The sequence below is a fragment of the Tachysurus vachellii genome, chromosome 11 (genome assembly GCF_030014155.1).
Source record: "Tachysurus vachellii isolate PV-2020 chromosome 11, HZAU_Pvac_v1, whole genome shotgun sequence".
Taxonomy (NCBI): Eukaryota; Metazoa; Chordata; class Actinopteri; order Siluriformes; family Bagridae; genus Tachysurus; species Tachysurus vachellii.
Window position 1 is genome coordinate 4061451 of NC_083470.1, and position 26638 is coordinate 4088088.

Consider the following 26638-nt stretch of genomic DNA (forward strand, 5'->3'; position numbering starts at 1 on the left):
ATAAGCCTCTCCCACCAGCACAATAGAAACGCAAGCCACGCCCAGCAGCTGACAGCAAAATAAGCCACTCCCACTAGCATAAAAGAAACACAAGCCACGCCCACCAGCTGACAGCAAAATAAGCCTCTCCCACCAGCACAATAGAAACACAAGCCACGCCCACCAGCTGACAGCAGAATAAGCCACTCCCACTATCATAAAAGAAACACAAGCCACGCCCACCAGCTGACAGCAAAATAAGCCTTTCCCACCAGCATAATAGAAACACAAACTACGCCCAAAAGCACAATAGAAACGCAAACCACGCCCACCAGCTGACAGCAAAATAATCCACTCCCACTAGCATAATAGAAACACAAGCCACGCCCACCAGCTGACAGCAAAATAAGCCTCTCCCACCAGCACAATAGAAACACAAGCCACGCCCACCAGCTGACAGCAGAATAAGCCACTCCCACTATCATAAAAGAAACACAAGCCCTGCCCACCCGCTGACAGCAAATAAGCCTTTCCTACCAGCATAATAGAAACACAAACCACGCCCACCAGCACAATAAAAACACAAACCACACCCACCAGCACACTATAAACACAAGCCACGCCCACCAGCTGACAGCAAAATAAGCCACTCCCACTAGCATAAAAGAAACACAAGACACGCCCACCAGCTGACAGCAAAATAAGCCTTTCCCACCAGCATAATAGAAACACAAACTACGCCCAAAAGCACAATAGAAACGCAGACCACGCCCACCAGCTGACAGCAAAATAAGCCACTCCCACTAGCATAAAAGAAACACAAGCCATGCCCACCAGCTGACAGCAGAATAAGCCACTCCCACTAGCATAAAAGAAACACAAGCCACGCCCACCCGCTGACAGCAAAATAAGCCTTTCCTACCAGCATAATAGCAACACAAACCACACCCACCAGCACAATAAAAACACAAACCACACCCACCAGCACAATAAAAACACAAACCACACCCACCAGCACACTATAAACACAAGCCACGCCCACCAGCTGACAGCAAAATAAGCCACTCCCACTAGCATAAAAGAAACACAAGCCATGCCTACCAGCTGACAGCAAAATAAGCCTTTCCTACCAGCATAATAGAAACATAAACCACGCCCATCAGCACAATAAACACACAAACCACGCCCACCTGTTGAGAGCAAAATAAGCCACTCCCACCAACATAATAGAAACACAAGCCACTCTCTAAAGCAGGAGACCAATAACAAGCCACTTCCACCAGCATGAGAGTAAGTCCTAGTCCTAACTCTCACATCTGGCTGCCATTAAACTCCACGTCAATTTTGACAGCCGTAGCATTCAAGGGTTCAACAAAAATAAAGTATAACTACGCACTACAAGATTATTGTGTGTTCAGTGCCAAAGAGCAAACCAATTCAGAGAGTCTAAATCAGCTAAACTGACACTGAGGCATTAAGACATGTAATGTTTCTTGTATGTAATTGTTGAGGTTGATTTGAGATGCAGAAACAGCGTGACAGACGTGAAACGCCTCGGCGAGTGGATCTGCTCCACACCCAGAGTGAGTGACAGCAAAAGACATGATTTTGACAGGTCACTGTCCACCAGAACTGTGCACACACCAAACAACTTTACATATCAGCCGGTACGAATCGTTTCTGACAAGCCGTGAAGAAAAAGAGGGTGAGAATGAGGCAGAGAAAGAGGTAGATTTAGATCGAGAGACAGGGTAAGAAAGAGAAAGGGGAGAAAGATAGATTGAGAGAGAAACAAAGAGAGAAATGAAGCGGTATAATAAAGAAAGAGAGAGAGAGAGAGAGAGAGAGAGAGAGAGAGAGGGAGAGAGAGAGAGGGAGGGAGGGAGGAGAAAGGGGGGGAGGGGGGAGAGAGAGAGAGAGAGAGAGAGAGAGAGAGAGAGAGAGAGAGAGAGAGAGAAAGAGAAAGAGAGAGGGAGAGAGAGAAAGAGGGGGGGGGAGGGAGAGAGCGAGAGAGAGAGAGAGAGAGGGGGAGAAGGGAGAGAGAGAGAGAGAGAGAGAGAGAGGGAGGGAGGGCGGGAGAAAGGGGGGGAGGGAGAGAGAGAGAGAGAGAGAGAGAGAGAGAGAGAGAGAGAGAGAGAGAGAGAGAGAGAGAGACAGGGGGGAAGCGAGAGAGAGAGAGAGAGAGGGGGGGGGCGCGAGAGAGAGAGAGAGAGAGAGAGAGAGAGAGAGAGAGAGAGAGAGAGAGAAAGGGGGGAAGGGAGAGAGCAAGAGAGAGAGGGGGGGGAAGGGAGAGAGAGAGAGGGAGAGAGAGAGAGGGAGAGAGCGAGAGGTGGCCACAACAGCATTTTTATTTCTGCATGTCCTAATTTGCTCCTGAGTACTGAACTATTTGTAAATCGTTCAGATTCAGATGGAGGTTGATGGAGGTTGATGGAGGTTGATGGAGGTTGATGGAGGTTGATGGAGGTTGATGGAGGTTCAGCTCACCTCAACATCCACATCTTAATATATTTATTCTAGTCACAAAAACCAATCAGCATGAAAACCCTGTTGTGCTCTTTCAGGAGTCTCTGTGAGAGTTTGCATGGTTTCTAATGAGGATTAAAAAGAATGTTACACATGGGACCATTACAGTGAATAGTAATGAACAAAGTGAGAAAACGAGCACATACACTGTAAATACCCCACCATCATCTCAATACCCCACCATCATCTCTCAGAGCACATACACTGTAAATACCCCACCATCATCTCAATACCCCACCATCATCTCTCAGAGCACATACACTGTAAATACCCCACCATCATCTCTCAGAGCACATACACTGTAAATACCCCACCATCATCTCAATACCCCACCATCATCTCTCAGAGCACATACACTGTAAATACCCCACCATCATCTCAATACCCCACCATCATCTCTCAGAGCACATACACTGTAAATACCCCACCATCATCTCTCAGAGCACATACACTGTAAATACCCCACCATCATCTCAATACCCCACCATCATCTCTCAGAGCACATACACTGTAAATACCCCACCATCATCTCAATACCCCACCATCATCTCTCAGAGCACATACACTGTAAATACCCCACCATCATCTCAATACCCCACCATCATCTCTCAGAGCACATACACTGTAAATACCCCACCATCATCTCAATACCCCACCATCATCTCTCAGAGCACATACACTGTAAATACCCCACCATCATCTCTCAGAGCACATACACTGTAAATACCCCACCATCATCTCAATACCCCACCATCATCTCTCAGAGCACATACACTGTAAATACCCCACCATCATCTCTCAGAGCACATACACTGTAAATACCCCACCATCATCTCAATACCCCACCATCATCTCTCAGAGCACATACACTGTAAATACCCCACCATCATCTCAATACCCCACCATCATCTCTCAGAGCACATACACTGTAAATACCCCACCATCATCTCTCAGAGCACATACACTGTAAATACCCCACCATCATCTCAATACCCCACCATCATCTCTCAGAGCACATACACTGTAAATACCCCACCATCATCTCTCAGAGCACATACACTGTAAATACCCCACCATCATCTCTCAGAGCACATACACTGTAAATACCCCACCATCATCTCAATACCCCACCATCATCTCTCAGAGCACATACACTGTAAATACCCCACCATCATCTCAATACCCCACCATCATCTCTCAGAGCACATACACTGTAAATACCCCACCATCATCTCTCAGAGCACATACACTGTAAATACCCCACCATCATCTCAATACCCCACCATCATCTCTCAGAGCACATACACTGTAAATACCCCACCATCATCTCTCAGAGCACATACACTGTAAATACCCCACCATCATCTCTCAGAGCACATACACTGTAAATACCCCACCATCATCTCAATACCCCACCATCATCTCTCAGAGCACATACACTGTAAATACCCCACCATCATCTCAATACCCCACCATCATCTCTCAGAGCACATACACTGTAAATACCCCACCATCATCTCTCAGAGCACATACACTGTAAATACCCCACCATCATCTCTCAGAGCACATACACTGTAAATACCCCACCATCATCTCTCAGAGCACATACACTGTAAATACCCCACCATCATCTCTCAGAGCACATACACTGTAAATACCCCACCATCATCTCTCAGAGCACATACACTGTAAATACCCCACCATCATCTCAATACCCCACCATCATCTCTCAGAGCACATACACTGTAAATACCCCACCATCATCTCAATACCCCACCATCATCTCTCAGAGCACATACACTGTAAATACCCCACCATCATCTCAATACCCCACCATCATCTCTCAGAGCACATACACTGTAAATACCCCACCATCATCTCAATACCCCACCATCATCTCTCAGAGCACATACACTGTAAATACCCCACCATCATCTCTCAGAGCACATACACTGTAAATACCCCACCATCATCTCAATACCCCACCATCATCTCTCAGAGCACATACACTGTAAATACCCCACCATCATCTCTCAGAGCACATACACTGTAAATACCCCACCATCATCTCAATACCCCACCATCATCTCTCAGAGCACATACACTGTAAATACCCCACCATCATCTCAATACCCCACCATCATCTCTCAGAGCACATACACTGTAAATACCCCACCATCATCTCTCAGAGCACATACACTGTAAATACCCCACCATCATCTCAATACCCCACCATCATCTCTCAGAGCACATACACTGTAAATACCCCACCATCATCTCTCAGAGCACATACACTGTAAATACCCCACCATCATCTCAATACCCCACCATCATCTCTCAGAGCACATACACTGTAAATACCCCACCATCATCTCAATACCCCACCATCATCTCAATACCCCACCATCATCTCTCAGAGCACATACACTGTAAATACCCCACCATCATCTCAATACCCCACCATCATCTCTCAGAGCACAATACACTGTAAATAACCCACCATCATCTCTCAGAGCACAATACACTGTAAATACCCCACCATCATCTCTCAGAGCACAATACACTGTAAATACCCCACCATCATCTCTCAGAGCACAATACACTGTAAATACCCCACCATCATCTCTCAGAGCACAATACACTGTAAATACCTCACCATCATCTCTCAGAGCACAATACACTGTAAATACCCCACCATTATCTCAATACCCCACCATCATCTCAATAACCCACCATCATCTCAATACTCCACCATCATCTCAATACCCCACCCTCATCTCTCAGAGCGCAATACACTGTAAATACCCCACCATCATCTCTCAGAGCACAATACACTCTAAATACCCCACCATCATCTCAATACTCCACCATCATCTCAATACCCCACCATCATCTCAATACTCCACTGTCATCTCAATACCCCACCATCATCTCAATACTCCACCCTCATCTCAATACCCCACCATCATCTTAATACCCCACCATCATCTCTCCGAGCACATACACTGCAAATACCCCACTATCATCTCTCAATTTTTTTGTATAGCGCATTTAACAAGGGATACAGATATGGAAACTTTATAACTGCAATGAAGGTGAATGTATATTCCAGAGAAGCACTGAGGAAAAGATGTGTTTTTGGAGGGTAAGTGAGAGGAACCTGGAGAACCTGGAAGAAATTTACACAGATACAGAGAGAACCTGCGACACCATGGAGTTGTGACGGATGTACAATCAGTGTGCAGAGTAAATCTTGCAGTCTAGCATACTGTTTTTTTTTTTTTTTTCACAGAAAGCTTTGTACCAAATATTGTGTCTCAGGTTTCTTACCCCTTCCTTTTTATTCATTTATTTATTTGTTTACTAATTTTTGTAAATAAAATCAGAAACCTCGTGCTACCGTCTATCTGCTTCACGGCACTGCAGCAGTGTAAATGGGTCACAATGAAATTTAAAGCATGAGTCATGAAAAATAAAATAAAAAGAACAAACCCTGTTGAATGATTTGCATTACTGAGCTGCACATGCTTCATATTCACGGAAGGGTTTATGTTTCGTGGCAGCAGGTGTGGAGACGCAACATCAAAAAGAAAATATAATTCACTTGAGAAGATGGGTTTTTTTTTTTTGCACGCTTCCTATGAGCCCTGACCACGGCGGTGTGAACTTCCAACAGCATCGCTAACGTGAGCCAGAAACACTGAGCCATCTGTCTGAAACACAAACACACACACACACACACACACACACACACACACACACACACACACACACACACACACACACACACACACATATGTCCCTTCACAAACAAAGACAATTGCACAATCCATAAGGGCGTAAACACCCAGATAATATATATGAACACACACGCACACGCACACACACACACACACACACACACACACACACACACACACACACACACACACACACACACACACACATATGTGTCCCTTCACAAACAAAGACAATTGCACAATCCATAAGGGTGTAAACACCCAGATAATATATATACCGTATATGAACACAAACAGACACACACACACACACACAGCCAGAAAGAAAGAAAGAAAAAAAAAAACAGACAAAATTCTCTTCACATACATAGACAATTGCACAATCCACAGGGGTTTAAACACCCAGATAATATATGTATATGAACACACACACACACACACACACACACACACACACACACACACACTCTCAAGCTTGTTACAAGTTACAAATCTTTTAAAGTTCCTTCTTAAAGACAACATCTGCACTCCTAAGTACCGAATGGAATGTTGCTATGTGACAGCATTTAATCACACACACACACACGCACACACATGCACACACACAGTGAGTGAACGCTTCGGTTCCCGTGGAGCTAAAACCATTAAAGATTTATTTGGTGATTTGAAATATTGATTGAGTGAGAAAAGCAGAAGTGGGAATGAGCAGCAGGAGGTTCTCATTGCTCTCACGACTGAACATATAATGTGCCTCGTATCGAGCTCTCGCACACACACACACACGCACACACAAACACACACACATACACACTCAACACCTCTAAACACAGATTAACACAGAAAGTAAAGGGAAGACCCGTTCTCGATTCAATGCAAAATAATACACAATGACGCCGTATCACTGAAAGAGTAGACAGTGAAAGGAGAAATGACATTAACGCACCTTTCAAGCTTCGCTGCCTCACAGCTCAGCTCAGGGTTCGATCCTTAGCTCAGATTACTGTCTGTGTAGAATTTCACATGTTCCTCCTGTGTTTCCTCTGAGCTCTCTGGTTTCCCTGCAGTTCTGGAGTACTTGCACTGAAAAGAAGAAACAGATTTGAGAAAAAATATTACATCAAAATATTACGTTTCTCAACAGAACAGATTTCTTATGATTGCTTACATGAAACTTAATCTAAACAGGTGTCAGACGAGCGGGATCAACGAGCGAGCGGGATCAATCGGCGTAGTATGAACGTAAACCGGTTTCAGTGAGAAATCTCATAAGGATGTCGGTGCTGATTTGATCTACAGTGCTACATTCAGGTGATTAAAGCGTGTATATTAAATTTTATTTGTATAATGCATTTAACAATGCACACTGTCTCAAAGCAGCTTTACAGAACATGAGTAATATAGTACAGAAAGTTTAATATTATACAAAGATTAATATCATGCAAAAGTTCAGGATTAATATTAGTCTTATATTTAAATGTGTTTGTATTTATCCCTAATGAACAAGTCTGAGGTGACTGTGGTGACTGTGGTGAGGAAAAACTCCCTTAAATGGAGGAGGAAGAAACCTTGAGAGGAACCAGACTCAAAAGTGAACCTCATCCTCATTTGGGTGACACCGGAGGGTGTGATTATAAATATACAGAGTAGAACAGAGCAGTGGGGGGCACGGTGGCTTAGTGGTTTGCACGTTCGCCCCACACCTCCAGGGTTGGGGGTTCGATTCCCGCCTCCGCCTTGTGTGTGTGGTGTTTGCATGTTCTCCCAGTGCCTCGGGGGTTTCCTCTGGGTACTCCGGTTTCCTCCGCCGGTTAAAAGTCATGCATGGTAGGTTGATTGGCATCTCTGGAAAATTGTCCCTAGTGTGTGATTGCGTGAGTGAATGAGTGTGTGTGTGTGTGCCCTGCGATGGGTTGGCACTCCATCCAGGGTGTATCCTGCCTTGATGCCCGATGACGCCTGAGATAGGCACAGGCTCCCCGTGACCCGAGGTAGTTCGGATAAGCGGTAGAAGATGAATGAATGAATGAAGAACAGAGCAGTGTTAATGTGTCTGTTAGCTCGGTGTTTGATTTTATTGAAAATGAAGCATCTGAATGTTACTCAGTTCAATCACACGGTCTGCATTTGAATTAAAGAAATTCCACAAGCTTACACAGTCTGCGTGTTTTTAGGCAGTGGAAAGAAAGCGGAGATGAAATGGACATGCAGAGAATCTCCACAGAGTTGTGAGGCAGCACCGCTTCCCATCACCATGCCTCCCTGCACTTATCCCTGTTCTTATTTGTTCATTACTCAGTGAAGCACAGATTAAGTGCATGCTGTCAGTCGCCTGGCTTGAAATCAGAACCATTTCTCCAAAGGAGACAGATGTCCAGACACCAAACGAGCGAGAGGAAAGTGTGAAATTATCATTCTGAATCTTGTTAGGCCAAAAGGCATTACCAGTTCTAATCACTGCCAGGCCTGGAGTCTCATAAGAACAGACCAATTGAAGCTTTCAGCTCTCTTATACGTGTAGCTCTGTGTGAGTATGTGTGTGTGTGTGTATGTGGACTTGGTGATATCTCTGAGATGAGAGTCCCGAGGCCCTGTAATCAGCCAGGAAGCCCAGAAAGCGCAGGTTTGTCTCTGCTCCACAATACTCCTGTAGGGAGAAAAGAACATTTCCAACAGACCTAGCCAAGTTCTGCATTTCAAAAAAATCTAACTGTATAGATTTTCACCTCCTACAGCATCAGAAGCAATTTGTTCGCACAGCCAAAGATAGACGTTTGTCAGAAACATCCTGTTTCCCCGAAAACGTTGTTTAATGTTTTCTTTACATCCACAATCTTTACTAAAGAACACTACACTGCAGTTAAGTCCTGGATGATCTTATATATATATATAAAACATAATATATAGAAAACGAAATGCCACCTACATGGCAGACTTTAAAGCGTTGGAGTGTGAAAGTCTGAGAAAGTCAAAGCAGCTATTGTTTGTAGAGCAAGTAGAAAGGCTTTGTGGTGGTGAGTCTCAGATGTAAGAGAGAAGGTAATCTTTTCATGGGTACGCTCCATCGATTAGAGGCTTATTTCAAAAAGACACAGTGAGTAAAATCTTCTGATTAACATCTGCTGTATGTCTGGAAGTGATTGTGCACTGAGACTGACTTCCTCTTGTAAGCGCAGATTTTGCCCGTGTTCAGGTCTGCTTTGGAGTGCAACTTGTCTATATGACTCACAACTAACCAGTGATGTTATTAAAAGATGATGTTTGTGGCGATACGTCTTCATGATGTCACGTTTAAATCTTGCCAGACGTTGTTTACAATGGACACGCGGCGCTCGACAGTAATGAACGGACAGGCTGACATTTCATTGTGCGCGACTGTCTTAGCCTCATGTAAGCTCACATTATTGAGCTTAATTCTGATAAGACAAATGAGATCAGAAATAACCCACATTTAATTTATCTCTTACTTTAGGGCTCTTTGTCGGTCTCCATTATCCCTGGATTTATTTGGTTTAATTTTAGAAATTGAATGTCTGCATTTGGGATAATTAGAGACATACATATGGAAAATACATACTGACATATGTTTCACACGTCATCGTAATGTTTTCACGTGATAATGAAAGCAATACGAGTGCTAGGGATATAACACAATCACAATCTTTATATCTGTTTAGTTCACCAAGTGTCTGTATGTGTATCTGGAAACCAAAAGTGGGTGTGGCCTTATCTGGAATTTTTAGGGTTGAGAATTTTGGGTTTTAATCCATTCTCGTAGATATTGTTTTGATTTGTTGATCTATTCTAACATATCTAGTTGGATCTGTTTCCCCAAAATGTACATTGAATGGTATTTAATATATCCTTCACTCTTGGTCAGAGATGTCTAGAGAAGAAGAACTCATGGTCTCAGGAATTAAATGCCTACAACTTGACATAACCCATCGAACTGCTGTCTGAATTTCAACAGATTCTGTAATAATCACCCAACCTTGGTGAGACAGATTCTTCAGGCTGTAGTGAAGCTCAGCATGTGCTTTTAAATAAATGTACCTGTCTCCGATTCTAATAAGAACCCAACTTTACTGCCTTTAAGCTTTTCAGCCTGATCACACCCTATCCATTGATAGCTAAATCTTCAATTGAACAACTACAAACACTTTAAACGACTTTTTTTTTACCCTCTTTTTCATCTGTCACTGAAACTGGAGGCCAAGTGCAGATTTAATTTGATGAAGTGCGCAACAGGCAGGCAACAAAAATCAAGAACCACAAACTATATAAAGAAAAAACAGATAAAGACTGATTAGAGCTGTAGCACACACAACAAACACAACAGCAACAACAACAAAAGCTTAACAAGAGGAGCCTGAAACACAGGACTTTATATAGAGGTGCTAATTAGGGGCAACACAGAGCAGGTGTGAGTGATCATTGGGGACATGTGAACATGTGATGTGAATCTTATAATGCTCCAATGTCCATACCCAAAGATAATCCAGATGTTGGCATTTCTTTCTTCATACCCCATCACCATCACCGTTCAACGCTATAAGCCTGTTATACTGTATATCCTCATATACCCCAGATGTTGCCATCCATGTCACCCCAACACCAACCTCACCCCAAAACTACCCACTCATTATCTTCATATACCCCAATATACAGTCGTCTTTCCCCAGATACCCCATAACCCAACCCCATTAATGATTGCTCTATCCACTCCCTATCCCCATATACTTCAATTCCGTCCACACCCCATGCCCTGCATGCCTGAACACCACCATCACAACAGACAAGTCAATGCTCCAACCCCATCGTCTATCCCTACATACCCCGACACTGTTGCCATCCCATCTTCCCTTGCCATAACTCACTGATTGCTTCAAATCAATCCCTGTATTCTTACATGCCCGATACCATTCACATCCTGAATGCCCTATCACATCTCCCCATAAACTACAACCAAACCCACACCAACACTGATTACTCCATCCACTCCCTATCCCCATGTACCCCAATACTCTCCACAACCCCATCCCTTGCATGCCTCAACACTATCACCACATCACACCACAACGTTCAATGCTTCAACTCCGTTGTCTATCTCCAGATACCCCAGGACTGTCATCATCCCATCTCCCCTTACCATAACACCAACCCCACCCATCTCTGGTTACCCCAAACCCATCCACTCCCGATCCCCATATACCTCAATACTGTTCACTACTATCCACCACATGCTTCAACACTATCACCACACCACATCGTTCAACGCTCCATCTCTGACTTCTATCCCTAGATACTCCAGATGTTGTCTTCCCTGGATTCCGCGTCACATTTCGGTGCCTTGTTGTCTTTTAGAGTCAAGAGTCATATTGACATGATCAATCAAGCCTCCTAGGGATTAGCTACCAAATTTTACTTGAGCTGATAAAGTATTGGGCTTAAGGATGACAACAAAGAGTCCCCCAAGGGGAAATGATACGGAGAAGAACATGCTAAACCCAGTCAGCATGAAGTTGTCAATGATGGCTTAGTGGTTAAAGCTTCAGGCTACTGAGTTCAATTCCCTGCAGTGCCAAGCTGCCGGGTCATTGAGCAAAACATCCAGACCTCAATTTCATTGTACGTTGCTTTGAATAAAAGCTAGTGACATCCAAGGCAGAAATGTAAATGTGCCCTGTACAGTATGTGCTAAATCACCATGACATACTAGTATGCTAATGAGCTAGCTTTTGAACCAGGAAATACCACTGAAGCATTTTTTTTTTAACGTTAATACATACAGACTGTTAACTGGTATGTCTAGAATGAACATTATCTAGCTTACCAACTACCTTTCAGAATAATGTAACAATGGAAAGTCAGCACATAGACCGTAGATGGAATAGATGATCGATATCCTCTCCTCTCAACATAGCAAAATACTATTTTATTTCTGAAATGTTCAGTGTTTTATTTCACCTGTTTACATTACACACCTCTAGCCACCATTTTCTCACTGCTTTAAATTAAATCTTGTCACATTGCAACGCCTCCTGAAAAAGCAGTGCTGCTGAAGTCTACATTCATGTTGACTCGATCAATCGAACCTCTAAGGGGTTATCTAACAAACTTCACTCGGGCTGATAAAGTATTGGAACGGCCTTTAAGATGGCGACAGGGATTCCCTTAAGGGGAAGTAGCAAGGGGAAGTCGACCAGAATGTGATAAAAGCTGTTCTGAAGCACAGAAAGCATTGAGTTATTATGCGACAAACCTACAAATAATCGCCATAACACACAAAAAATATGCATTTGGCCTAGATACACATTCAGCTTATAGGAGGTGCCTTAAATATGGAGTGAACAAATAAATACAATGAATAATAATATTAATAATGATAATAAACAACCACAAAAGCCCAATTAAATATGGCATTAAACATTAAATTAAATACATTCAAAACAAATATAAATAAATAAAAGCAGTCTTCTCAATAAACTCAAACCATTTAAATAATGACATCAATACAAAATTCAATTAAAAAACACCAACCAAATAACCAACCTACAATACAAAGAAAAGGCAAAAATAAATGATTAACTAAATAATTGAAATCAATCAATCAATTAATCAACGAACAGAATAAGAAAAATCTAAATAAATACACTTATAATCATATAATAAACAAACCATTCAATCAACCAAACAAATGAATAAGCACAAAAAGACAAAATCAAAGAAATAAATAAAACCCAGACAATCGACCAAACAGGTAAAATAATACAAAATCTGATCTTTAAAATAAAGCTAAGAAACAACCAATCATATACATACAAAAATACTAAAATGAGCTAAATAAATTGCACCCACCAATTAACCAAATAACCATATAACTATAAAAATGATAATTTAATTGAATAATAAATCATACCAGTAAATAAACCACCCAACCAACCAAACAAATAATAAACAAGAAAGAAAGAACCAAAAAAAAAACAAAAAAACAAATACAATAGAAAATTAATTAATTAAATTAAACCATTCAAAAAAAGCAAGCAATTAACCAAGCAAACAAATAGGCAAACAATAATAGAGACAGACAGACAGACAGATGGACAAGTAAACAAACAAATAAAACCAAACAACTAACCAACCAGATCCTCAGACAGCCAGACAGACAGAAAAATATAAATAATTGCTAATAGACCCCAACATCCAGAGCATCCATCTTGCAGTCAAACATGAGCTTCTCTGTCTTAGCGGGTGGTTTGGATTCAGATGTAGTGCTGAAAACATTCTCCCTGAGCACATGCAACTTTAATGCTTTCAGACCCTGTAAAGTTCATTCCTTTAAAAATATAAACTGCATCGGCATTGTCTGGAACACAGAATTATACACCTTTATATAACTCCCAGGGCATATTTACGCTTTTCTAGCGTCATTCCTGTCATCATAAATGCAGCTGCGTGCCCGATGTACGATGCTGAGCGATGCTTTTATGATATTATATAAAAGAGTATAAAAGTCGTTTCTTATTCATTTCTACTGAACTGATTTATTTTGGGTTATTAGGTCAGTAAAGGTGATTTTTGTATTTTTCCTGGTAAAAGATACACAGAGAAGCTGATGCATGATATGGATGCCTATGTACAATCACAAATAAATAATTCCAGTATTGTTTTTTTTTTTAAAGCAGTGAACAAACTTTATAGGGTGTGAATGTATTAAATTTGTATGTGCTTTGGGAAGAGACCACATCACAACTGGAGCCACTGGCTATATGTGTGTTTATTGCACATTTGAATGCAAGCCGAAGTGTGTCCAAAGGGGTTTGGGTTCGATCTGAGACTGTGAATCAGGCATGTTGATCTAGCATTGGCTCCGGGCGATAGCCGTTCCTCTGTGACCCTGAGTTTCTCAGAGGTACCTGCAATCTATAGTAACAGAGTTTGTGCTCTTAACTGAGAGCAATGGACAAATGTTCTCATTATAATGCCACACTTAGCCAGAGGACTACCTGCACATATGACATTTTTGCAGACCTAGAGAAGACCTAGATTTACAGCTTTTTAAGCTTTATGTTTCTAAGATCTCTAAAGGTCGAATGCATAAGGATTATTTGTTGATATTTAAGTGTCTCCTCAGTTATTTGGGTCCAGTTCACCCTGTAAAGAACTTTTGCATATCATTTTTTTCACAGACAAAATAATTACTGTTAATTAGATATTCTACATAATCCTGAGTCTTTCTTTTACTGAAAACATTATATGTGAACATCGCCTTCCAAAATCATGTGCATTACCAGTTGGTTTCTTTCTTTACTGTTATAATAAGCTTCACTCTTCTAGGAAGGTTTTGCGCTCGATGTTAGAGCATGGCTGTGGGGATTTGTGTTCTTTCTTCTACAAGAGCGTTCGTGCGATCAGGAGCTGATGTTGGAATGGTGAAGAGGATCCAGTTCCGGTTCATCCCAAAGGTGTTCAGTGGGGTTGAGTCAGAGTCAGGACTCTGTGCAGGACACTCGAGTTCTTTCAGTCCAACCTTTAACCACCTTTAAATCATGTCTTCATGGAGACTGCTTTGTGCACGGCGGCTTTGTCGTGCTAGAAGAGTGTTTGAGCCTTTTAGTTCAATTTAAGCGTAATTGTAATGCTACAGCATACATGGACGGTCTGTACAATTGTGTGAATCCAGCTTTGGACAAACAGTTTGGTGATATAAGCTATAATTTTGTTTAAAAGGAAAAGTCTTGACAAGCTTAATTTTTTTGTCTTTATTAACACTGGCGAGGGAAAGGCTTATCTAAAGTATATCTGCAACTGCAATTGTAAACAGATTTGAAAAAAAAATATTCTTTTATTAATTAAAAATGCAATTATTGGAGAATTGCTGTGGTTTAATAGTTGCTGTTATAGTTGCTCCCTCTCCCTCCTCTCTCTCTCCCTCCTGTCTCTCTCTCTCTCATTCTCTCTCTCCCTCCTCTCTCTCTCTCTCTCTCTCTCTCTCCCTCTCTCTCTCCCTCCTGTCTCTCCCTCTTTCTCTCTCTCCCTCCTCTCTCTCTTTCTCTCCCTCCTGTCTCTCCCTCTTTCTCTCTCTCTCTCTCTCTCTCTCTCTCTCTCTCTCTCTCTCTCTCTCCCTCCACACTCTCTCTCTCTCTCTCTCTCTCTCTCTCTCTCTCTCTCTCTCTCTCTCTCTCTCTCTCTCTCCCTCTCTCGCTCTCTGGCTCATGCACGAGCGCACGCGGCCGCCTGCTCGCGCATTAACGCGCCCCCCAGTTAAAGAGCGCGCTCGAGCAGTTCGGGATTATTTCATTTCCTCTCCCTCTGTTGATCTCAGAGTGATTTCCACAGTCTCATTCTGCTCAGCATCTGTATTTTTAGATCTAAAGAAAAACCCGGCGGACTCTCCATCACCAAATGATCCGGTTCCAACTCAGAGAACTCCTCACATCACCATCATCATCATCTTCAACATCACCATCATCATCATCATCATCAGTAGTGTGGTAGAGGGAATGAAGCCCTGTATAAACTCTGCTAAACGCTGATATGGGAGGACAGATCGGAAGTTTCTGAATAACCAAACGGATGCAGGAGTTCAGAGTGTAGTTTGAGCTGCTGGATGGATCCTGGATTGGGTTTAAAGACGCTCATGGAAAACAAAGGTAAGAAATCAGGCGTGCACGAGATTACACTTTGACAAGGCACCGTTAGCGCGTGCGGCTCATAAGTTAGTGTAAATGAATCGTTGTGAACCCCAAAGCATATCAGTTACAACAGGCTGCTTGAATGAATGTGACATAATGACACCCTCAGTGTCAGAAAGTTTGTTATTGCACCGTTTAAGCTTCTTGATCTCACATTCAGATCCATTCACGTGTATTCTACACGAGATAGCATCATTATGTAGTGCTGTAGACCCACAGAAATGCAATTTCTCATTTGTGTCTGTAGAAGCCATATCACGGTAAATAATATGTTGCAACAGAAATGCAATCTGATGTTTTGATTAAATACACCGTCAGTGAGAAAGGCACTGAACTGGAAGATCAAGGAAACACCTTCTGAGCACGTGCCTTACATTTAATCACCTTTTATAATAAAGTTTTGAAAATAGCTGTTTAATGGTACACTATATTTACATTTCTAGGTCTACTAAACATAATCCTGTAATTCCTTTATTATTATTATTATTATTATTATTATTATTATTATTATTATTATTGTTATTATTATTATTATTATTATTATTATTATTATTATTATTATTATTATTGTTATTATTATTATTTTTTTAGAGCATGTATAGAAACACTTCCACTATTCTATAAACCTTAAAGTCTTGCATGATTTCTTCCAGACTTTTTTTAATTATTTTTTCTTCTTCAGTCACGTCCTGATTAGTTCATTAATTAACCTTCACACCCATCCTGAACTGTGTGATCCGTCAGCGTGTGTTTCCATATCACAAGCCGTGTCACAACTAACTGCAGCGTGTTGCAATATACTGTATATTTTGCCCATATGGTGCATCTCGTTTACTTACTGTGAGTAATTACGCAGAGCAAGATGATATACAGCGAAATTAACACCAAGTGAGATGCCTGAATCCGTTTGGTTTTGAACAAGCTCCTGACGTGCTGAATTAACATCTGCAGTGTTGCATGAATTCATAGAGTGCTGAATTATCCCATACAAACGCAAGGGTTAATTCATCTCCAGGGTTTGGATTGTGCGTATTTTCATTACTGAACCATATACGCGTGGTGTATTAAGTGCAGAGCTTTTTTTTTTTTTTTAAAGAAGAAGAAGAAGAAGAAGAAGAAGAAAGCAGAGCAGACAGTAACTCCTGAAGGATGTGTATTTGGTGATGAACAGCTTTCCCTAATCCATATAAGCCACAGGAGTGTACATGCAGGCTTTGCATGATATCACTTCCTTCCTTCCTTCTTTCCTTCCTTCCTTTTCGCACAGTGAATGCTGATGCGCCTGTTCAGGATAAAATACTTTTTATTTTTGTTGCACTGTGTAATGTATAATTCATGACGTGTTTATTAGCGCTCTGTAATCTTAATCAGCGTTTGGGTTAGAAACGCACGTGTTTTACGCACGTTACGGCGCACGTTAAAACGCACGTTAAAGCGGGTTTTAAATGTTTTTAATTATATTTGACGTGTCAGGTTTAACTAGGCGATATACAGCAAAATCAGGAACACCTGATTGAGTAAATGTCCTAAGTGTTATTTGAGATTTGTGTGTGTGTGTCTGCTGATATAGCACGTGTGCACAACTGATGTTGATCCAGCTACACAATTCTCAAATGATATGTTCAGTAAGTTAAATATTTATTGCATTGCATTCTGGAATTTCCCCCCAGAAATAATCAGTAGGTTTGCACAATATGGACTAAACTTCAATACTTTTAATAAAACACCAATTTATGTACACATTACAGTAAAAAATCAAAGCTGACGTGATGATGCCTGCAGTGGTTACAGGTTAGCATGTTGAGCATGTTGAATTTTATTATTTACTTATGAGCAGTCAGAGGTGTTTTTTTCTCCAACATGTTTTCTCTAACAGCATTATTTCCTTAGTAGTTTAAATAGGATAAAAGAGCGTTATGGATGGCTGCTTATCACGGCTATAGCATAAGTAATAACAGGGTCAAACCTCTTTCATGATCATTCAACATCTTTAAATGACTGTGATAAAATCTGTGCAGAATTAATCATCACCTGCTTCATACACCACCTCTGTGTTGATTGTTTTCTTATAACAGCAGTGTTGGGGGGCACAGTGGCTTAGTGGTTAGCACGTTCGCCTCACACCTCCAGGGTTGGGGGTTCGATTCCCGCCTCCGCCTTGTGTGTGTGGAGTTTGCATGTTCTCCCTGTGCCTCGGGGGTTTCCTCCGGGTACTCCGGTTTCCTCCCCCGGTCCAAAGACATGCATGGTAGGTTGATTTTGGCATCTCTGGAAAATTGTCCGTAGTGTGTGATTGCGTGAGTGAATGAGAGTGTGTGTGTGTGCCCTGCGATGGGTTGGCACTCCGTCCAGGGTGTATCCTGCCTTGATGCCCGATGACGCCTGAGATAGGCACAGGCTCCCCGTGACCCGAGGTAGTTTTATTGCATAGCGTGCTTAGGATATCGTATGACATGTAAGATTGCTCAAGCAGGCTTCTGTGATATAAGTAGGAGGATTAACAAAGGATTTATTGCCTATAAAAGCTCAACTGCCAAGCACAAATATATTTTATTTTATAAGAACATAATGAGGAATAATTAAAGGTTCATTGTGTAAAACACCAAATGTCAGTCCAGTCCTCTATCCACCATACTGTAGATACTGCTATAATAATTCATTACATACTGATATGAATAGACTTCCAATGTTTCGTCTTTTGACTCTGGAGCATCATAAGCTTCACAAAATGTTCTGAGATTTGCAATTTCATCTAATACTAATGTTCACTCCGAACAGGCTCAGAAAGTCCTCCTGCACCTGTTCGGGCTTTAGGGACAAAATGATCAGGACTTAATGAGAGTGACTTCCAGAGCGGCATAAACTCGGAGCGCTGATGGAACACTGGGCTTTTTATATTTTTTGTCCAAATCAAGCCAGTGTGAAGATGTAGTGCTCATGCGACATGAGGGATGAGTGAACATTTACACTTGATCATATGTAAATGGCTCTTATATTATGCTTTTGTTGAAAGACAGGACATTGTGCACCTGTGGGAAAGGAAATTTCAAAAAGTTTCAGAAAGTAAAATGTATTTGTGCTAATAAAAATAATGTAGCCTATGTTTCAAATTGTATAATCGTGTACAGCTTTTTGTTTTTTTCTGGCATGGATATATTCCTTACTCATTGTATCTTATTACCATAGCAGGCATTTTAAAGTGCATCTTTGTCATTTCTTCTGTCATTAATTATTAAAGCCAGTGATTTAATAATCCACTGACGGATTCCTATGTTTCTGTTTACGCTTTATAAACAGTCATATGACACCGTTAAGGATCGTGCAAAAACTATAATAATCGTTTGGCCGTGTAAGTTTTGGCGCCTGATCGACGGCATAATAGAGAAACAGTGAGGCTGAGTTGATAGTAAGTACCCTGAGGACTCGTTCTCAGTTAATAGGAATTACAGAACCGCAAATGGGCTTCATTACGTTCTGTACATGGATTACTTCATGACATTAAACCAGGCTCTTGCTACTCATGTTTCAGACAAAATTTGCTTTGATTAGAAGTGGGATAGTTCATGAGGAAAGGAATTTCCCCAGCCACGCTTCTAGCATTTGTAGAGAGTCTGGTATGTTTTATGTCACTAAATGCGACTACGAATATTTAATCCCTACGGACTGTTAAGTGTGTAAATACACAACGGTTCATAATCCTGAAGCTTGTGGCCAGAAAGGTGTTCCAAAGATAACTGTGACTGGAGCGTATTACATCCATCGCTTTCATGTAAAATTCATGGTGTTTTAACGAGCGCCACACATTACAGTATGTTGCCTTGCATAATAATAACGTTATAAAGAACTCTATAAAGCTCGACCCGTTTCCTTCATTCGTAACCATCATACTTTCTCATGCATGTTCGCCGAGTCAACTCTGTGTCAACTCTGTGTCAATTCTGTTTTCCCAGGAAAGTTCACAGATTTTAACACTGTTCGCGTTCCATAAATATCCAAGGTGCTAAATTATTCAGAATCAAAAACTGCTTGAAACCTAATATCACATAGCAGTCCACATTCTGTGTGTTTGGCCTTTCTTTAGCATCTGAACAAAATTGCTCGTCTTCCGGGTTTGGAGTTCAGGATAAACCTTGATAAGGTTTAAATAAAATAATACACAGAAATCAGCCACATTAAGTAATATATATATATGACATAAAACACTTGGAAAAAAATCTAATTATCATCTGCAAGCTGCAGTAGAGTTACTGTCCTTCTGTCAGTACTTTATTTCATCAACTTATCCATGAATTTGTTGCCAAACAAGTTAATTTCTATTAGTCAACTTTCATCCCTCACCAACTTCTTGTTTTTTTGTTTATTTCTCCTTCTTGTCAAGTCACCAACAAACCACAAATCCTTTCTAGGAGTAACCAGGAGACAGGAAAAAATCCAAAAAAAAAAATCGTTTTAAAATGTATGTGCATGTGATGTGTTCTCCTTATAAGGGCGTAAGATTTGTAGTATAGGAATAGTATTTTATTACGCAGCTTGTCTTCCTCTCTAGAAACGGCGCCGGAAAACATAAACCTATGGCTCAGACTTTTTAAAAAGTGCCGAAATGTCACGAATACACATATTTTTTGTATCTGTTCACATAGAACAGCTGCCAAAAAAGTCCCTGTGTAAGATATTACTACCAAAATAAAATGTATTAAAATGAGGTTATCAATCAACATCTTCTGACCAATCAGAATCAAGCACTATCAAGCACAGAATAAACCATACTCCCAAATCTTATTTAAAATGAGTATAACAAGCCATGAATATTAAAATCATCTGCTTAGCTTTATTAGTAAAACCCTCTGCCACCAAAACAGCTCCAATGAAGCAGCGGCTCCACAAGATCTCTGAAGGTGTTCTGTGGAATCTGGCATTAAGAGTTCAGCAGCAGGTTCTTTAAGTCCTGTAGATCGTGAGGTGGGGTCACAATAGATCAGACTTGTCTGAGATCTGGGGAATTTGAAGGCCTGGTCAAGACCTTAAACTCTTTGTTATGTTCTTCAGACCATTCCTGAAAAATGCTAATCCTGAACCATGCTGTTTTTTGTCACAGCCAGCATTTACATTTTAAAAAATACATGCTTCAGTAGCTTATCTGTTGGATCTAACCAGATGGGGATCCACACCTTAGATGTCCATGAGCCTGTAACCTGTTCACCTATTGTTCTTCGTTGAACCACTTTTGTTAGGTACTAATGACACAAGACCTGTTGTTTTGGAGATGCACTGACTGCAGTCGTCCAGCCATCACAGTCTGACCCTTATCAAAGTCTCTCAGATCCTTTTTCCTGTTTCCAACACATCAACATCGAGAACTGACTATTCACTTTCTGTCTAATACAGTATATCCCAAGCCTTGACTAGTGCCACGGTAACAAAATCACCAGTATATACATCATACACAAAATGACCTCATTTATCAAAAATAAAATAAGAAAAAGATTGTTAAAGCCAACACTGAGAAGCCACCAGAATTTAATTTGCACGTCTTAGCGCTTCTTTGCACAATTTCATCCAGTCTGAACGGTTTCTTTACAGATTGTACGTCTGCCAGCTGGAAGATGCTCAGAACCGAAACCAGTGCAAATGTACCACCAGATGCAACGCACACAAAACCTCAGAGCCTTTTAAGAAATCCGAATGCTGCTGAGAAAGCATTTTTATTTATTTTTTTTAGAAGTTTTTGACATCTCTCTGGAGAAAAGTCTTCAACACAAAACGATTATTTTCATAAAAGTCTTTACCTTAAATCTGACGATACAGTAGATGCATTTTGAAGATTCGCTTGAAGAATCCAATGAAAAGCTTCTATTATTATTATTTTTTTTTTCAAATCGACAAAACCACCTTTCTGGAAACTACTAACTCTGTTCTGAAAACAAAACAGCACAACTATTCCTCATCGCTATTGTATATTTATTCAGGGCTTGGTGTTTTATTTTATTATTTTCTTTTCTGGGCTGTAGATGATGTGAAGCTATTTTCGAACTCGCATGCTGCATTTGACACAGTGTGAACCTTGTTGTTGATTGTAGAAGGAGGAGGATGGATGGAGCTTCAAAAGCACTGGCCGTATTTCTGAAGCAGATACTGAGCAGAATGTCATATAATCCCAAATTAATGCATCATCTGGGGAAAGACGCCATCGATTCAATGCGTGCGAGCTGTGCGCAGGTTCGTTTTATAAATTTCAGAGTCTATTAGCTGTGAGGTCCTCGGCGCCGTTCTCAAAGGCCTCGTTCCAGATCTGTTTTGTTCTCACAGCTGCTGATTACATCAGGTGTATTGTGAGCTGCAATAGATCAAATCTTTGACAGGCATTTTTTATTTTATTTATTTAATTTTTTTATATGTTCTTATATAGCACATGGCGACGTGTGTATCACAGAAAGTATGAAGTTATATACTGATGGCTGAGAAATGAAAAACAAAAATCCTGGGCCAGTCTGTAACTGTAATGGAGACATGAATGTTGTTCTTTTAATAGATATATCTCCGGTTTGTGTTTTGATGAGCGCTGTGTCAACAGGAAAAGCTGCCATAGGTGTTTAGTTGGGTTGAGATCTGCTGACTGTAAAAGTCACAGTCTGAGATTTACATCATTTTCATCCTCATCAAACCATTAATTTAGCCCCCATGTCTTGTTAATGTGGGCAGCGTCATCCGGAAAGAAAACACGCCCATCAGGATAGAAATGTTGCATCATAGGGTAAAGGCGTTTAGTCGGAAAGTCTTTGTGTCGGTTTACAGTGATGCTTCTCTCTAAGGTGACGTGTGGGAGCCAAAACAAACCAGGAAAAGAAACACACACACACACGCAGTATGCACCATTTTTTTCTTTTCATTTTGTCCAAAGCATCTCAGATATGATGAAGAAACCAGTTCACCTTCAGCAGTGAGTAACCAAGCACTAAGCCTTAAGGGCTGCAAATGTCTCTCTATTTAAAAAAAGAAATCTGTTCATCAGTGATAAATCTAGAATATTTTAATACTGTAACTGAAAATACTACACAGGCACCACCTCCTTCTCTTGGAAAATAATAGAGTAAAGCCTTAATTTGCATATCAAATCATTGGTTCATACAGTATATTTTATGATGTAATGACACGTTCGATACATTGAGTGTACTATACAACTAATTTGCACCATAAATTGCACCATATCTCGTTTTTTTTTTTTTTTTTTGCAAATATGACCACAATTCATTGACTGTATATTTTTTTTTAATAATTAAGATATTTTACATAATTAGATAATTATTTAATTAATTAAGATTCATTCATTCATTCATCTTCTACCGCTTATCCGAACTACCTCGGGTCACGGGGAGCCTGTGCCTATCTCAGGCGTCATCGGACATCAAGGCAGGATACACCCTGGACGGAGTGCCAACCCATCGCAGGGCACACACACACACTCTCATTCACTCACGCAATCACACACTACGGACAATTTTCCAGAGATGCCAATCAACCTACCATGCATGTCTTTGGACCGGGGGAGGAAACCGGAGTACCCGGAAGAAACCCCCGAGGCACGGGGAGAACATGCAAACTCCACACACGCAAGGCGGAGGCGGGAATCGAACCCCCAACCCTGGAAGTGTGAGGCGAACGTGCTAACCACTAAGCCACCGTGCCCCGATTAATTAAGATAATTTACATAATTTAGATATTTCCTGTATTCGTATGATCTGATTTTCTGTCGGTCCAATTTCACAATATACTGCACAGTTTTTAAGCATGGACACGCAAATATTTGACATGTGCTGCTGATTTATAAAAAGCACTTGCAGAAACTGCATTATGAACAAAGTACTGGGGTAGAAACGACTCAGAATGTGCAACAGATTGAAAAGATGCAGTGTCTAGAAGGAAGCATGTTAGTCTTCACCCTTCCCTGATGGTGAGAGCTGGCAGGTGGGTGGGAAATATCAACAGAACAAATTGGCGGAAACGGAGTAAAACGGTGGAAACAGGCTTCTGCAAATACCATTTTGTTGTTTTAATTTATACACAGTTACTGTTCCCTTAATGACTTTCAGGTGTAGTAAATCACACTGCGCCCTTTCGTGCTTGCAGGTAGAATCGGGCTCATTTACATATTCATTAAGGCCAACAAGCAAAAACAAGCACCGTCCTATTTCACCCATAATTCCCTGTAGACCCCCTTTTTTTTTCCTCTTCCAGTGTCTGTTGTCTTGCGCATGTTCATACACATAAAGGTTTTATGTATTGCACAAAGATAAAACAAAGACAAGCGAAGAATAGGAAGCTGACTCGAACTGAGCCACAGAAAAGCCTGAGCTGATAACTAGGTTTCCACATTGATCGTTCTTTCTACAGTCCTGAAAAGCTTTAGGTAATTGCATTTATTAATGGAAGGAGAAGACAAGTTTTGATTGATGAACCTAAAATATTGTTTAAAGCCTGCCATTCTGTCATGGCCTTGTTATTGATTGTTACTACTCTTATTGACTTCTGCCTTTCTGGATGGCATGAATGTAAACACTGGTCTTCATCATGTAGTGTTTATGTGGAACGAAAGCCTGTCAAACTCTATACTTATAATATGATGATAATAATGATGACGTCCTATCGTTAACTAGCTTGTCGAAGGTTTTGGAATTCAAAGTAAGAATGAACAACTGTGTATTTTATTACTACGAGCCTGGATAAGCGCCTGTCAGAGGCGTCTGTGGAAAAATACTGCAGTGCTTACTTCTCCTGTCTAATGAATGGATCGTAACCCAGTCAATATGCAGACTGTTATAAACCTCTCTTTGCATCTTAGAAGCCTCCCATTACGTTTAGCAGCTCCGAGTGATGTTCCATCAGCAGGAAAATCATATTTGCTAGAGTGCGCTCTCGACTCGTGTCTCCTCACATTACTGTCTGCTTGTGAGCCTCTGCCAGTTTGAGCAATTAAATTACGCCTCCTCCAGTGATGAAACCTCTTTCAAAACAATTAGTTTGCATTATAACATATGACATTTAAACTCATGCAAATGATGACAGCTTACTCTGGCCCGGAAACACAAACACACGCTCATACAGGGCACATGTATACGTTATTGCTCAGATTTCCATTGCAGATGTCACGTCAGGACAAATTTCATATTCAATTTTTCAATTTGACGTGCGTCAGTTGTGTGATGAGAAAGCAGCTTCTGGCCGGCAAGGCTGCGAACTCGAGCAGGGCAAAATGTGATAATAGTGGTGAGATTTGGTTTTGCTGACAAATGTAATATCCACTGCTTACTGCAAATGCTATAAAAGCCCTGCATGTGCAGAAGTACAGGAGAGCGCTGGTTTACTGCCCGGAACACACAGTCAAAAAACTCCAATACGCAGTCGTGATCATCCAGCAACCAGAGACCAATCTGCTAGCTTGTAAATGACACACTCTCAGTGACACACTGTAACACACTCTCACAGTAACACACTCTCAGTGACACACTGTAACACACTCTCACAGTAACACACTCTCAGTGACACACTGTAACACACTCTCAGTGACACACTGTAACACACTCTCAGTGACACACTGTAACACACTCTCACAGTAACACACTCTCAGTGACACACTCTCAGTGACACACCGTAACACACTCTCAGTGACACACTGTAACACACTCTCAGTGACACACTCTCAGTGACACACTCTCAGTGACACACTGTAACACACTCTCAGTGACACACTCTGTGACACACTCTCTGTGACACACTCTCAGTGACACACTCTCAGTGACACACTGTAACACACTCTCACAGTAACACACTCTAACACACTCTCAGTGACACACTCTGTGACACACTCTCAGTGACACACTCTCAGTGACACACTCTCAGTGACACACTGTAACACACTCTCAGTGACACACTCTCAGTGACACACTCTCAGTGACACACTGTAACACACTCTCAGTGACACACTCTGTGACACACTCTCTGTGACACACTCTCAGTGACACACTCTCAGTGACACACTGTAACACACTCTCAGTGACACACTCTCACAGTAACACACTCTAACACACTCTCAGTGACACACTGTAACACACTCTCACAGTAACACACTCTAACACACTCTCTGTGACACACTGTAACACACTCTCAGTGACACACTCTCAGTGACACACTCTCAGTGACACACTCTCAGTGACACTCTGTAACACACTCTCACAGTAACACACTCTAACACACTCAGTGACACACTGTAACACACTCTCAGTGACACACTGTAACACATTCTCACAGACACACTGTAACACACTCAGTGACACACTGTAACACACTCACAGTAACACATTCAGTGACACACTGTAACACACTCTCAGTGACACACTGTAACACATTCTCACAGACACACTGTAACACACTCTCACAGTAACACACTAACACACTCAGTGGCACACTGTAACACACTTATTGTTAGACACTCTAATACATTCTGTGTCACACTGTAACACACTCTCAGTAACACACTATAATACACTCTCAGTAACACACTATAATACACTCTCAGTGACACACTGTAACACACTCACAGTAACACATTCAGTGACACACTGTAACACACTCTCAGTGACACACTGTAACACATTCTCACAGACACACTGTAACACACTCTCACAGTAGCACACTAACACACTCAGT

At 41.2% G+C, this 26638-nt stretch overlaps 1 protein-coding gene across 1 annotated transcript in view; it reads left to right on the plus strand.

The window, feature by feature from the left end:
• The first annotated feature begins 15743 nt into the window (after positions 1–15743).
• grm6a (glutamate receptor, metabotropic 6a) overlaps positions 15744–26638 on the plus strand; it is a 74938-nt gene continuing 64043 nt past the window's right edge. The window contains exon 1 of the mRNA XM_060881256.1: positions 15744–15895. The gene's annotated coding sequence lies outside the window, so the exon portion shown is untranslated. The remainder of the gene's footprint in view (positions 15896–26638) is intronic.